At 35.4% G+C, this 14,700-nt stretch overlaps 1 non-coding gene across 1 annotated transcript; it reads left to right on the top strand.

The window, feature by feature from the left end:
• The first annotated feature begins 525 nt into the window (after positions 1-525).
• On the top strand, positions 526-632 carry LOC116752477. The gene has a single exon (XR_004349542.1). It is a non-coding gene; the product is annotated as a U6 spliceosomal RNA (small nuclear RNA).
• Positions 633-14,700: the final 14,068 nt, after the last annotated feature.

Raw genomic sequence — 14,700 nt, forward strand, 5'->3', positions numbered from 1 at the left:
TTGGTCTAAGTTAAACACTTATCTTAAACTAAGTCAAACACAGTAACCTGTCTTTTAGCCACATTTGATTGGTCCATGGTTAAGCCTCCAGTCCAAATTTGGTTACTGTGACTTTTCTGAAAAATATTTACACTTGGGATTTGTAGTGTAAGATGTCTTAATGTGTGGCCGATGAAAAAAACACCTTTGAGCTGTTGTGGCTTTGTTTTCTACTTTGAGGACAGTGGAGAGGAATCCTCATGAGAAAGTGAACAGTGTGAGACACACATGAAGAAGGGATCAGAGGAGACAGAGATAGAAACTTTACAGGACTGTGCTCCCTGATACCATTTATTCCCAAGGCCAAGATGTCAACCTGCTTTTGAAATGGCTCAGGTGTTGAACTCATTTTTGGATTTCCCCATCTTATTCTTTAGAGAGCGGAAGTGGCTTTATTTACAGCCCTTGTGAATTTGGGAACAATATATATCTGAAATGACCTTAATAAGTGCTAGATTTAAATCAATATAAGAAAAATGGTTTTATGTGTTCACTTCTGCAGCATATATACTAAAATTGGAATGATAAAGAGAAGATTAGCATGGCCCCTGCCCAAGGATGACATGCAAATTCATGAAGTGTTTCATATTTAAAAAAAAAGAAAAGAAAAATGGTTTTAAAAAGGCAGTGAAGAAATTTAACATAGATTTAATAATTATCCAGGGGAGATGATCTCATAACTGCAGTCAAATGCCATTTTTATGAATTTTTAAAAAAGACTACATACAAAGCAATGCAATTGCTATCTACTTACAAATGCAAAAGAAGATAAGCATGAATTATCAGTATGAATCAGGTGATCCACTGAGTTTTCTGTATATAAAATCAGTATTCAAAAATCAATTGTATTGTAACAGTTAAAAAATGAAATGTAATGAAAATCAGATATCATTTAAAATGTGTCAAATAATTTCTCAGTCCCTTTCTTTTTCTCTTCTTCTTCTGGGACCCCTATAATTTGAATGTTGGTGCATTTAATGTTGCCCCAGAGGTCTCTGAGACTGTTCTCAGTTCTTTTCATTCTTTTTTCTTTATTCTGCTCTGAGGTAGTTATTTCCACTATTTTATCTTCCAGGTCACTTATCCGTTCTTCTGCCTCAGTTATTCTCCTATTGATCCCTTCTAGAGGACTTTTAATTTCATTTATTTTGTTGTTCATCGTTGCTCATTTCCTCTTTAGTTCTTCTGGGTCCTTGTTAAATGTTTCTTGGATTTTGTCTATTCTATTTCCAAGATTTTGGATCATCTTTACTATCATTATTCTGAATTCTTTTCAGGTAGACTGCCTATTTCCTCTTCATTTGTTAGGGCTGGTGGGGTTTTATCTTGCTCCTTCATCTGCTGTGTGTTTTTCTGTCTTCTCATTTTGCTTATCTTACTGTGTTTGAGGTCTCCTTTTTGCAGGCTGCAGGTTCATAGTTCCTGTTGTTTTTAGTGTCTGTCCTCAGTGGCTAAAGTTGGTTCAGTGGGTTGTGTAGGCTTCCTGATGGAGGGGACTAGTGCCTGTGTTCTGGTGGATGAGGCTGGATCTTGTCTTTCTGGTGGGCAGATCCACGTGTGATGGTGTGTTTTGGGGTGTCTGTGGACTTATTATGATTTTATGGAGCCCCTCTGCTAATGGGTGGGGTTGTGTTCCTGTCTTGCTAGTTGTTTGGCATAGGGTGTCCATCACTGTAGCTTGCTGGTTCGACTGAGAAAATATTTGAAGAGATTATAGTTGAAAACTTCCCTAATATGGGAAAGGAAATAGTTAATCAAGTCCAGGATTTGAGAGAGAGTCCAAGACTCTCTTTCCACAGAGAGTCCCATACAGGATAAATCCAAGGAGAAACACTCCAAGAAACATATTAATCAAACTGTCAAAAATTAAATACAAAGAAAACATTAAAAGCAGCAAGGGAAAAACAACAAATAGCACACAAGGGAATCCCCATAAGGTTAACAACTGATCTTTCAGCAGAAACTCTGAAAGCCAGAAGGGAGTGGCAGGACATATTTAAAGTGATGAAGGAGAAAAACCTGCAACCAAGATTACTCTACCCAGCAAGGATCTCATTTAGATTTGATGGAGAAATTAAAACCTTTACAGACAAGCAAAAGCTGAGAGAGTTCATTACCACCAAACCAGCTTTACAACAAATGCTAAAGGAACTTCTCTAGGCAAGAAACACAAGAGAAGGAAAAGACCTACAATAACGAACCCAAAACAATTAAGAAAATGGGAATAGGAACACACATATCGCTAATTACGTTAAATGTAAATGGACTAAATGTTCCCACCAAAAGACACAGATTGGCTGAATGGATACAAAAACAAGACCCATATATATGCTGTCTACAAGAGACCCACTTCAGACCTAGGGACACATACAGACTGAAAGTGAGAGGATGGAAAAAGATATTTCATGCAAATGGAAACCAAAAGAAAGCTGGAGTAGCAATTCTCATATCAGACAAAATAGACTTTAAAATAAAGACTATTAGAAGAGACAAAGAAGGACTCTACATAATGATCAAGGGATTGATCCAAGAAGAAGACATAACAATTGTAAATATTTATGCACCCAACATAGGAGCACCTCAGTCCATAAGGCCATAAAAGGGGAAACCAACAGTAACACATTCATAGTAGGGGACTTTAACACCCCACTTTCACCAATGGACAGATCATCCAAAACGAAAATAAATAAGGAAACGCAAGCTTTAAATGATACGTTAAACAAGATGGACTTAATTGATATTTATAGGACATTCCATCCAAAAACAACAGAATACACATTTTTCTCAAGTGCTCATGGAACATTCTCCAGGATAGATCATACCTTGGGTCACAAGTCAAGCCTTGGTAAATTTAAGAAAATTGAAATTGTATCAAGTATCTATTCCAACCACAACGTTATGAGACTGGATATCAATTACAGGAAAAGATCTGTAAAAAATACAAACACATGGAGGCTAAACTATACACTTCTTAATAACGAAGTGATCACTGAAGAAATCAAAGTGGAAATCAAAAAATACCTAGAAACAAATGACAATGGAGACACGACAACCCAAAACCTATGGGATGCAGCAAAAGCAGTTCTAAGAGGGAAGTTTATAGCAATGCAATCCTACCTTAAGAAACAGGAAACATCTCGAATAAACAACCTAACCTTGCACCTAAAGCAATTAGAGAAAGAAGAACAAAAAACCCCAAAGTTAGCAGAAGGAAAGAAATCCTAAAGATCAGATCAGAAATAAATGAAAAAGTAGTGAAGGAAACGATAGCAAAGATCAATAAAAACTAAAAGCTGGTTCTTTGAGAAGATAAACAACATTGATAAAACATTAGCCAGACTCATCAAGAAAGAAGGGAGAAGACACAAATCAATAGAACTAGAAATGAAAAAGGAGAATTAACAACTGACACTGCAGAAATACAAAAGATAATGAGAGATTACTACAAGGAACTCTATGCCAATAAAATAGACAACCTGGAAGAAATGGACAAATTCTTAGAAATGCACAACCTGCCAAGACTGAATCAGGAAGAAATAGAAAATATGAACAGACCAATCACAAGCACTGAAATTGAGACTGTGATTAAAAATCTTCCAACAAACAAAAGCCCAGGACCAGATGGCTTCACAGGCGAATTCTATCAAACATTTAGAGAGGAGCTAACACCTATCCTTCTCAAACGCTTCCAAAATATAGCAGAGGGAGCAACACTCTCAAAGTCATTCTACAAGGCCACCATCACCCTGATACCAAAACCAGACACAGATGTCACAGAGAGAAAACTACAGGCCAATATCACTGATGAACACAGATGCAAAGATCCTCAACAAAATACTAGCAGACACAATCCAACAGCACATTAAAAGGATCATACACCATGATCAAGTGCGGTTTATTCCAGGAATGCAAGGATTCTTCAATATATGCAAATCAATCAATGTGATAAACCATATTAACAAATTGAAGGAGAAAAACCATATGATCATCTCAATGGATGCACAGAAAGCTTTCGACAAAAGTCAACACCCATTTATGATAAAAACCCTGCAGAAACTAGGCATTGAGGGAACTTTCCTCAACATAATAAAGCCCATATATGACAAACCCACATTCAACATCATCCTCAATTGTGAAAAACTTAAAGCATTTCCACTAAGATGAGGAGCAAGACAAGATTGCCCACTCTCACCACTCTTATTCAACATAGTTTTGGAAGTTTTAGCCACAGCAATCAGAATAGAAAAAGAAGTATAAGGAATCCAAATCAGAAAAGAAGAAGTAAGCTGTCACTGTTTGGAGATGACATGATACTATACGTAGAGAATCCCAAAGATGCTACCAGAAAGCTACTAGAGCTATTCAATGAATTTGGTAAAGTAGCAGGATACAAAATTAATGCATAGAAATCTCTGGCATTCCTATACACTAATGATGAAAAATCTGAAAATGAAATTAAGAAAACACTCCCATTTACCATTGCAACAGAAAGAATAAAATATCTAGGAATAAACCTACCTAAGGAGACAAAAGACCTGTATGCAGAAAATTATAAGACACAGATGAAAGAAATTAAAGATGATACAAATAGATGGAGAGTTATACCATGTTCTTGGATTGGAAGAATCAACATTGTGAAAATGACTCTACTACCCAAAACAATCTACAGATTCAATGCAATCCCTATCAAACTACCACTGGCATTTGTCACAGAACTAGAACAAAAAATTTCACAATTTGTATGGAAACACAAAAGACCCCGAATAGCCAAAGCAATCTTGAGAACGAAAAATGGATCTGGAGGAATCAGGTTCCCTGACTTCAGACTATACTACAAAGCTACAGTAATCAAGACAGTATGGTACTGGCACAAAAACAGAAATAGAGATCAATGGAACGGGATAGAAAGCCCAGAGATAAACCCAAGCACATATAGTCACCTTATCTTTGATAAAGGAGGCAAGAATAAACAGTGGAGAAAAGACAGCCTCTTCAATAAGTGGTGCTGGGAAAACTGGACAGGTACATGTAAAAGTATGAGATTAGAACACTCCCTAACACCATACACAAAAATAACCTCAAAATGGATTAAAGATCTAAATGTAAGGCCAGAGACTATCAAGGTCTTAGAGGAAAACATAGGCAGAACACTATGACATAAATCACAGCAAGATCCTTTTTGACTCACCTCCTAGAGAAATGGAAATAAAAACAACAATAGAGAAATGGGACCTAATGAAACTTAAAAGCTTTTGCACAGCAAAGAAAACTATAAACAAGACATAAAGACAACCCTCAGAATGGGAGAAAATATTTGCAAATGAAGCAACTGACCAAGGATTAATCTCCAAAATTTACAAGCAGCTCATGCAGCTCAATAACAAAAAACCAAACAACCCAATCCCAAAATGGGCAGAAGACCTAAATAGACATTTGTCCAGAGAAGATATACAGATTGCCAACAAACTCATGAAAGATTGCTCAACATCTTTAATCATTAGAGAAATGCAAATCAAAACTGCAATGAGATATCATCTCACACCAGTCAGACTGGCCATCATCAAAAAGTCTAGAAACAATAAATGCTGGAGAGGGTGTGGAGAAAAGGGAACACTCTTGCACTGCTGGTGGGAATGTAAATTGATACAGCCGCTATGGAAAACAGTATGGAGGTTCCTTCAAAAATGATAAATAGAACTACCACACGACCCAGCAATCCCACTACTGGGCATATACCCTGAGAAAACCATAATTCAAAAAGAGTCATGTACCAAAATGTTCATTGCAGCTCTATTTACAATAGCCAGGATACGGAGCAACCTAAGTGTCCATCATCGGATGAATGGATAAAGAAGATGTGGCACATATATACAATGGAATATTACTCAGCCATAAAAAGAAACGAAATTGAGTTATTTGTAGTGAGGTGGATGGACCTAGAGTCTGTCATACAGAGTGAAGTAAGTCAGAAATAGAAAAACAAATACCGTATGCTAACACATATATATGGAATCTAAGGGAGAAAAAAAGGTCATGAAGAATGCAGGGGTAAGATGGGAATAAAGACACAGACCTATTAGAGAATGGACTTGAGGCTATGGGGAGGGGGAAGGGTAAGCTTTGACAAAGTGAGAGAGTGGCATGGACGTATATACACTACCAAATGTAAAATAGGTAGCTAGTGGGAAGCAGCCGCATGGCACAGGGAGATCAGCTCGGCACAGGGAGATCAGCTCAGTGCTTTGTGACCACCTAGAGGGGTGAGATAGGGAGGGTGGGAGGGAGGGAGATGCAAGAGGGAAGAGATATGGGGATATATGTATATGTATAGCTGATTCACTTTGTTATAAAGCAGAAACTAACACACCATTGTAAAGCAATTATACTCCAATAAAGATGTTAAAAAAATTGTATGGAATAATTAGGCGAACACAAGAAAATTATAAAATTTTACCAAACATTAAAAACACCTCAATAGAACTACCATATGCATGTATTAAAAGTATAAATACCAAAAATATGAAGATTTCTTCTATACAGTTCTAAGATTCAATGCCATTCCAATGAAAATACAGTTTTTTTTTTTTTTTTGGCAAGACGGTGATACAGAAAGAGCATAAGGAAGAGTTGCATACAATTATTTCATTAACTTCAAAATGGGCAATTATTTCGAAATTCATTTTTATCATATAGGAAGTTAAATATGTATATGTAAATATATTAAAATAGATATTTACCTGTTTCATGTATACCCTAAATATTTATATGTTAAGTTGAACAAAAATTTGTTTTTGGAAGATAGGGTATCACTTTATACTTGTAACTGCTTTATATTTGGACGTATACTGGGGAAGTATTTGTTTTTTTAAGGAGCAGTGTAGTTCAAATTTACTTTTTCTGGCTAGGTATTTTTTGGGTTGAAATTCTCTGATTAATAATTTAGCTAGAATTTGTGTTGTGTTTCCTCCTTCTGAGTTCATTTTCTCTGTCCTTCCCAGACCTCTGTTTTCTGTCTTCCAAGCCCTCCTCCCCAGATCCACTCCATGTGAGGATTAGTTAGTGCCTGGCTATTCCGTAGTAGGGAGAGTCTCTCCTATGAGGCTGTCACAGACCTTCTCCTTTGGCCAACTCCTTTTGCGTATCATCCAATTTCAGCTTCTTTCCTAATATTTCACCACTCCTCTTCCCTTCTCTCCTTAAAGGCCTTTCTCCTTTGTTATTTTATTTTTACCTTTGGGTTACATAATGAATCTTATTCTCTGCCCTTTGGATTTAAAACGATATCAAAATCTTACGTGAGTTATACCAGGCTGGGTAACTTGGCTTCCCTCCCTGCTTTCTATGTCTGCCTTACTGGAGGAAAAGGTTTTCTTTTAAGCAAATCTGAAATTTATGAACATTCCAACAAAAGACTCATTCAATCCTGAGTCACCTCATTTCTCTCAAAATTTTATTTAGGAATTGTTACTACTTAAGTTTGCTTAAGTAACATGTTTGTATGCTTTTGTATATTTATTTTATTATTTTTTCTACTTTCTGTAATTCATTCCTAGTATTAATTCTGGTGCTATCCTCCCATTATATTGTAAACTTCTTAAGAGAAAGGGCAATTTCTTTTTTTAATTTTGTTTATTTACTGAAAGCCAAAATGGAGTATGCAGAGTATTTCAAGCACTAACTAAAGTTAACTGCTTTGAGAAAGTAAATACCATTAATTTCAAATTATTCCTTTCAGTGGAGAAGAAATTTCATGTCAGCGGAGAAGCAATAAATCCCAAACAAGGCAGAGTACATACATATAGACTTTTCTTTGAGCTCTTAGACTAGAATTTCATGATATATTTAATAGTAACAATAATGATAATAATAGATATAATTAGTTACTCTAATTTTCCAGGTATTTAAATATATTACATCATGTTTTTCTCACAATAATTTTTTGAGGAAATATTCATTCATATAAGAGAAAACTGAAGCACAGAAGAGCTGAGTAAATTGATCAAAGCCATCCAACTAGTAAGGGGTGAAGTTGTGAACTGAATCTTGGCATATTTGATGTCAAAGCCTAATTTTATCTCTTAAGTAAAAAAGTTTGTGTAAATTTGCTTCAGCATAAGTTGGGAAATTGTTCACCTTCTCTATTCTATTTCTCTGCTCAGAAATCTTTCGTAAGGTTTCTTTATAGGTCAACATTGTATTTTCCCTGAGTAAATACCAGTCCAAACCAATTCTTCTTAAACATGTAAAGCTCAAGTGTAGTTTTCAGCATGTAATAGATGCTTACTAAAGGATATCTTATTTTTATTAATCCTAGGGGAATAAGATTTTAAATGTTCCTAATTAAGGTATAGATGTTGAGATATAGGTGATTAATATGATTAAATATAATGAATTTCTAAGTTAAAAATATTGTGATCAATTGTGTTATGACAAATTTTATTTCCAAATTTCTACACATTTTAGGAAAAAAATCTTGCAGATTTTGTTTTTAAATGTACTGTCATGAGCTTTTTTGCAAACTATACAAGTCTGAAGTCCTCTATCAAATCCAGATTTTCCCTTCATCTGTATTTTTTGACATGGTTTCTATAAAGATAATTCTGCTTATTTTTCTTGATTTATTTCTCAAAAATATTGCTGTTATTTTTTTCTTATCTTAATCTTGTTTTATTAGTCAGTCTTCTTTCTTATGTTGTGTTTGTATTTATTTTCTTTTTTCCTTGACTTCACTATATTTTTTTAAAGAAAACATTTAAACATTAATGAAAATACTTATAAATTATACTATACTAAATCTAGAATCATATTTATCGAAAGGCACCATGAGGGGATGAATGAAAATAAGCAAAAACCTGGGAGAACATATTTGCAACACACAAAATTGACAAGAATTATTAACAATTTGTATGAAGCCATTTTAAATTTTAAAAAGTGAGATTGATCATTGTTATATACCTGATAACTACTTGGTGATTATCTAAAATGTGTTGTAGTAATTGTAGAAGATATATTTTAAAATTAAATGAGATACACATATGTTGAAACATAGAAAGTGGTAACCAATTAATCAAATATCATCAAAGATAGAGGTTTAAATCTAACAAATAAAGGTGGGCAAAATTGCATTGGAATATTTAAGTCATGAGATATGGGCAGTAGGATTGCTCATTGCTATTGGTTTAGTCATTGTTTCTTCTGGCATAGCATTAATGTCAAAAAGCCTGATGGTAATTTAATCTTCTTTCCATTGTAAGTCATCTTGCAGGACATTTGGTCCCATCCAAAATGTTCATGAGCATATTTGGTCCATGCTAAATGGTTTTGGATAGGACCTAATATCAAGGACCTTTTAACATGGACCAAATATCTCCAGGGATGTTTTGGACAGTACCAAATATGACCAAATATCAAGGACCTCTTGGTGTGGACCAAATGTCTAATGGACATTTTGGACAGGAACAAATGGTCCTGCAAATATCAAGGACCTTTTGGCATGCACCAAAAATATCTTGTGGACCAAACATCTTACGGATGTTTTGGACAGGCCCAAATGTCTGCTAACCATAAGTCTTTATAAGTCACTACACTATGCCTTGGTGTTGGTTTTTCTGGGGATTGTGATCTCAGAAACATAATATGCTGTTTTTGTAGTTAATTTTTTTTTTAATTTTATGATCTGGAGCTACATACTGAAGAGCACAACATTTATCTGAGAAGAGGCTCAATTATAACCAAAGATGGGTTTCTTTTTCAGGGGTTCCTATTACCTGTATGTTAGATATTCTTTGTCTACTCGATGTTTCATTTTCTTCTTGAGTCATTTTCTTTGCTTTTAAAATTGTTCATTTTTAAATCTTTTTATTAAGGCATAATCTGTTATTTTATATTCTTGTGTTCCTTCTAGTTTAGTCTTCTTCTGAAATAATTATTTTTTTCTTTTATCCCTTTTACTTTCCTGAATTCTGTGATCTTATTTTTTGAGCATTTCTTCTGTTGGAATGGGCCAAATCTCTCCCAGTGTCAGCTGTTGTTCTCTCATTATCTGACCTTACATGCTTTCTAGTGAATATCTGTTGACTATTTCCAGGCTTTTTCTGTTCTCAGATTTTTAGATGACCTATTTCTTCCCTCTGCTTGATCCCACACAGATGCTGAAATCATGCAGTTCTTATGACTGTTGGTGTCACTCAAATTTCTCTTTGTATTTTTATATTAATGGATATTCAAAGTTTCATTAGAAATGTTATCCGTGGGTTTTTGGCTATCTCATTGTTATACCTATTTTTGTGTTGGGAGTGGGAGATTCAGGGACTATGACACGATTATCATTATCTCCCCAGAATTTCCTTGATTTACTTTTGAACTACAATTCAATTACTATTTATTTGTATTTTCCCTACTTTATAGACTTTGAGTGATTTATCATATATTTATTGACTTTTTTTTTCAATGCCCCTGTACTGATTTCTTTTTTTGTTTGTTTGTTTTTGTTTTTGTTTTTGTTTTTTTTGTGGTACACGGGCCTCTCACTGCTGTGGCCTCTCCCGTTGCGGAGCACGGGCTCCGGACGCGCAGGCTCAGCGGCCATGGCTCACGGGCCCAGCCGCTCCGCGGCATGTGGGATCTTCCCGGACGGGGGCACGAACCTGTGTCCCCTACATCGGCAGGTGGACTCCCAACCACTGCGCCATCAGGGAAGCCCCTCCTGTACTGATTTCTTTAGCACAGTTTGGATGACACTTCTAGACAATATTCTGGTAGAAGAATTGCAACTGTTTTAATCATGTCTTCCTTAAAGAAATTTGCTCTTTTTCCATAGTCAGGGAAATGAATGTCTTTCTAATCCATAGTTCATAAAATATGCTAATAGACACTAAATATGCCCTTCTGAATGTAAACCCTAGCCAAATATTGATAAACCCTGTTTTGTTTTAATATTATAAGATACAAATATAGGATTTCAAAAGAGTACAAATATGCTTTTAGAAAATGAGAATCTTAGAATATGGGAAAAATTAGAAATGTATCAATTATAAAAGAAATCTGGGAGAATCAGCATAAGATAAACATATATTGTAATTTAAGATATATACATTTACTATTTTATTTTATTTTATTGGCCGTGCCACACAGCATGTGGGATCTTATTTCCCCAACCAGGGATCAAACCTGTGCCCCCTGCAGTGGAAGTGTGGAGTCTTAACCACTGGACTGCCAGGGAAATCCCGAAGATATATACCTTTTTTTAATTCTAAGTATCCAATTTCATGGATTCACCAAACTCTTCATAGAGGAAATTATATACTAATATCCATACTTTAATATGTCTATTCACTGTAAGATGATAATTTGTCTCAAAATTTTCCTTTCAGGAAATCTTTAGCAGTAGTAAAGTGCTTAACTATAGAAACTTAATTAAATTCAGATGATTTCCAGAGCATGTTATATAGGAACACTTTTGTGGAAAAGACATATATATAGTTTGGGGGATGGTTTTTGATATAATTCTATCACTATTATTCTCTCTATTTCTTATAAGCTATAATTATATCATTATTAATTCAACAATATTTATTTAAGTAGGTCCCACAATATCAAGCACTGTATAATGTTGAGGGGGTCAACAATGATAAAAATGTAAAATATCTCCATGCTGAAGGAGTATACATTCAATAAACAAATAATGAAGTAAATATAGTATTCAGCCTGTCATGAGTGCTATAAAGAAAGTGAACAGGATGATGTGAGAAAGAGTACCTGAGTTAGTTGGAGAAAGCATCCACGAAGGAGAGACAAATTAACTGAGAGTTTTGAAGATGAAAATTAGCCATTCTTTCAATGAGTTGGGAAAAGGATAGAAACTGGACATGACGGCAAGTGCATCTGACCAGATAAAGCTTTATACATTCAAAGAACAGAAGAATGATAAGTATGACTAGAACTTAGGGAAAGAAGCCCAGTCAGTTGTAGTTTGAGAGGCAGGAGCTGGATCATGCACAGTGTTGAAGGCATGGTAAGAAGGTATAATTCTGAGAGCAATAGGAAACCATTAGAGAGGTAGATTGAATACTGGTTAAGAACATGGCTTAAATCCCAACTTTTCCAAGTATGAATTCTGTAACTTTGGGCTAGTTACTTAATACCCTTGTTTTGGTTTCTTCATCTTTAAAACATGCTTAGTAATACTATTTTCTGCCCTTATGTTTGTTAAGAAGACTGAACAAAATAATCATATAAAATACATTGATGTCTGCCTGGCATGAAATAAGACATCAATCAGTGGTAGCTTTTACCGTTGTCAGAGGGCTGCAAGTAAGAAATTGATATTCAAAATAAAGATTCTCTGGTTGCTGTATTGAGAATAGATGAATGAATAGAGAGCTAGTGTAGGGGCAGAGCAACCTGTTAAGTATGTACTGCAGTATTTCAGGATGGTGGCAGAAAAGAAAGAGCAAAATGAATCAAAAGGGGCTTCCCTGGTGGCGCAGTGGTTGAGAGTCCGCCTGCCGATGAGGGGACACGGGTTCATGCCCTGGTCCGGGAAGATCCCACATGCCGCAGAGCGGCTGGGCCCATGAGCCATGGCTGCTGAGCCTGCACGTCCGGAACCTGTGCTCCGCAACGGGAGAGGCCACAACAGTGAGAGGCCCGCGTACCGAAAAAAAAAAAAAAAAAAAAAGAATCAAAAGGTCCGTTTTAAACTTAATAAGTTTGAGAGGTATTGGGGGAATCATTTAATGTAAAGACATCAAATGAGCAGTTAGACATGTCTGAAATACTGGAAGAGATGTGGGCTGAGGATATACATTTAGAAGCCAATTAAAATGATCAAGTTGAGTGTATTCACCTAAAGGGAGAGTCTAGACAGGGAAAGGGGCTTGGACCTATGGTACAGGATCTATAATTTTTTTTTTGCTAAATAAATTAGTCAAGACACAAATGTTAATTTATTTAGGAGACAAAAGTTGGGATCTAGATAGGACCAAACACTGTACATCTTCCCAGATTTCATTTAATGTCTCTTTCTTTTTTTCTCACGGTCATCACCCCATCCACATTGGGACATGCCTCCATTGTTAGACCTGAGGTCATGTCTACTTTCCTAAGAGACCTGTGAAGGGCTAGATAACACAAACCAGATGTGGGGAGGTATTGGTTTCCAATGAAGTAAACATTGACCAATGGGAACCAAGAGATAAAAAGGAGATATGTAGGTAAATTTCCTCTTTTTATCTCTCCAGTGGACCAGTGCAAGGAGAAATTTCTCCTAAAAACCTCTTTAACAAGTCCCATGTGTCTAGCAAACATACATTCTGAATGACTGGCTGTTTGTACATGTGGCTTGTGATGAATCAATGACCAGAACTGTAAACTTGTATGACAAATTCTTTCAAGTTAAATTATTTTAACTTGCTTCCATTTTTTTTCTCATTCTCATTAGTTTGGGCTTAAATGTACAAAACAAAATGTTGCTTTTAAACTCGCCTTGCCCTTTGAGCTCTATAGGACCTGGATTAAAACAGAACCCCTGAGAAATAAAGAGGATGCAAACACCTAGCAAAGATGGATATATTAGATGGTTATTATTAATACATCCCTGTGACTGTAGTTTGCATGATTAACTTTTCATCTGTTTGGTCATTGTTCTAATCTTGTTTTCCCAGTGATCCTTCACAATTGATTTTGTTGTTGGTTTTCAAGAATATATCATAGGTAGTAGTATGTTCTTTATTTAGAGGCAAAAACGTGAAATTTTCTTTAAGTGATATTAGTAGCCATTGACTTTGAATGCCTGGTTCTAGTAATTGAATGGGGTTGCAAAATGATAGCATTGTATCATTCTTTCTTTGTTTATTTGCAAGAATATTCTATAAAGTGAAATTTTACTTCATCATCAGTTGTTCACCCAGTGGTTCAGTTCATATATGAAGGGGATAGTGTTTGATTTTTACCTTTATTTACCATTTCTCAAAATAAATAGTTTTCTAACATCCTCCAAAGCTGACCAATTAATTGTTTTGTTTTTTAAATTATTATGAAATCAAGGATCTAAGCATATTTGATGTATTTTCTTCTGCTGCAGTCATTATCCTTAGTTATTCTCAGTTTATCCTATCTTTGGCCAGTGAGAATCCCTTTAAATTAGCTCTTGTGTTCTTTTGACATGCCCCTATCTTAGGTTTTTCTGGTTAGTACTTTTAGAATTCATAGCATTTAACTTTCGCATGGACATCTTTTACTCACCTCCTCTTATATTCTGAAATCTCTCCCAGTTTTAGCTGGCATCCTCAGATGGCCTTGTTGAGCTATCAATAAGAATATATTGTGTATTTCAAGTTTTCAGGCTTATAAGACAACCTGTTACTTTCTCCTTCATAACCACTAACACCACACAGATCTTGTAGCTATTGACGTTAGTTGCTACCCACTTGTATTTTAGAGTTTATGGGACTATCTTGTTACTTAGCTTTGATTTTAGAGGATGCTTGTGGGAAATTTTTTTCATAGGAAAAGATTTGAATAATTCCAAAACTATGCTGTTACTGGTATCATCTCTCAAGCATATCCTAGTGAGACACTTGTGTACCCATTCTACCAATCCTCCAAGCATGACTGAATTTTAAGATGCATATAGTTTTGTTTGCGTTTGAGACCTTTGTT

Source organism: Phocoena sinus, chromosome 3, assembly GCF_008692025.1.
Source record: "Phocoena sinus isolate mPhoSin1 chromosome 3, mPhoSin1.pri, whole genome shotgun sequence".
Classification (NCBI taxonomy): domain Eukaryota; kingdom Metazoa; phylum Chordata; class Mammalia; order Artiodactyla; family Phocoenidae; genus Phocoena; species Phocoena sinus.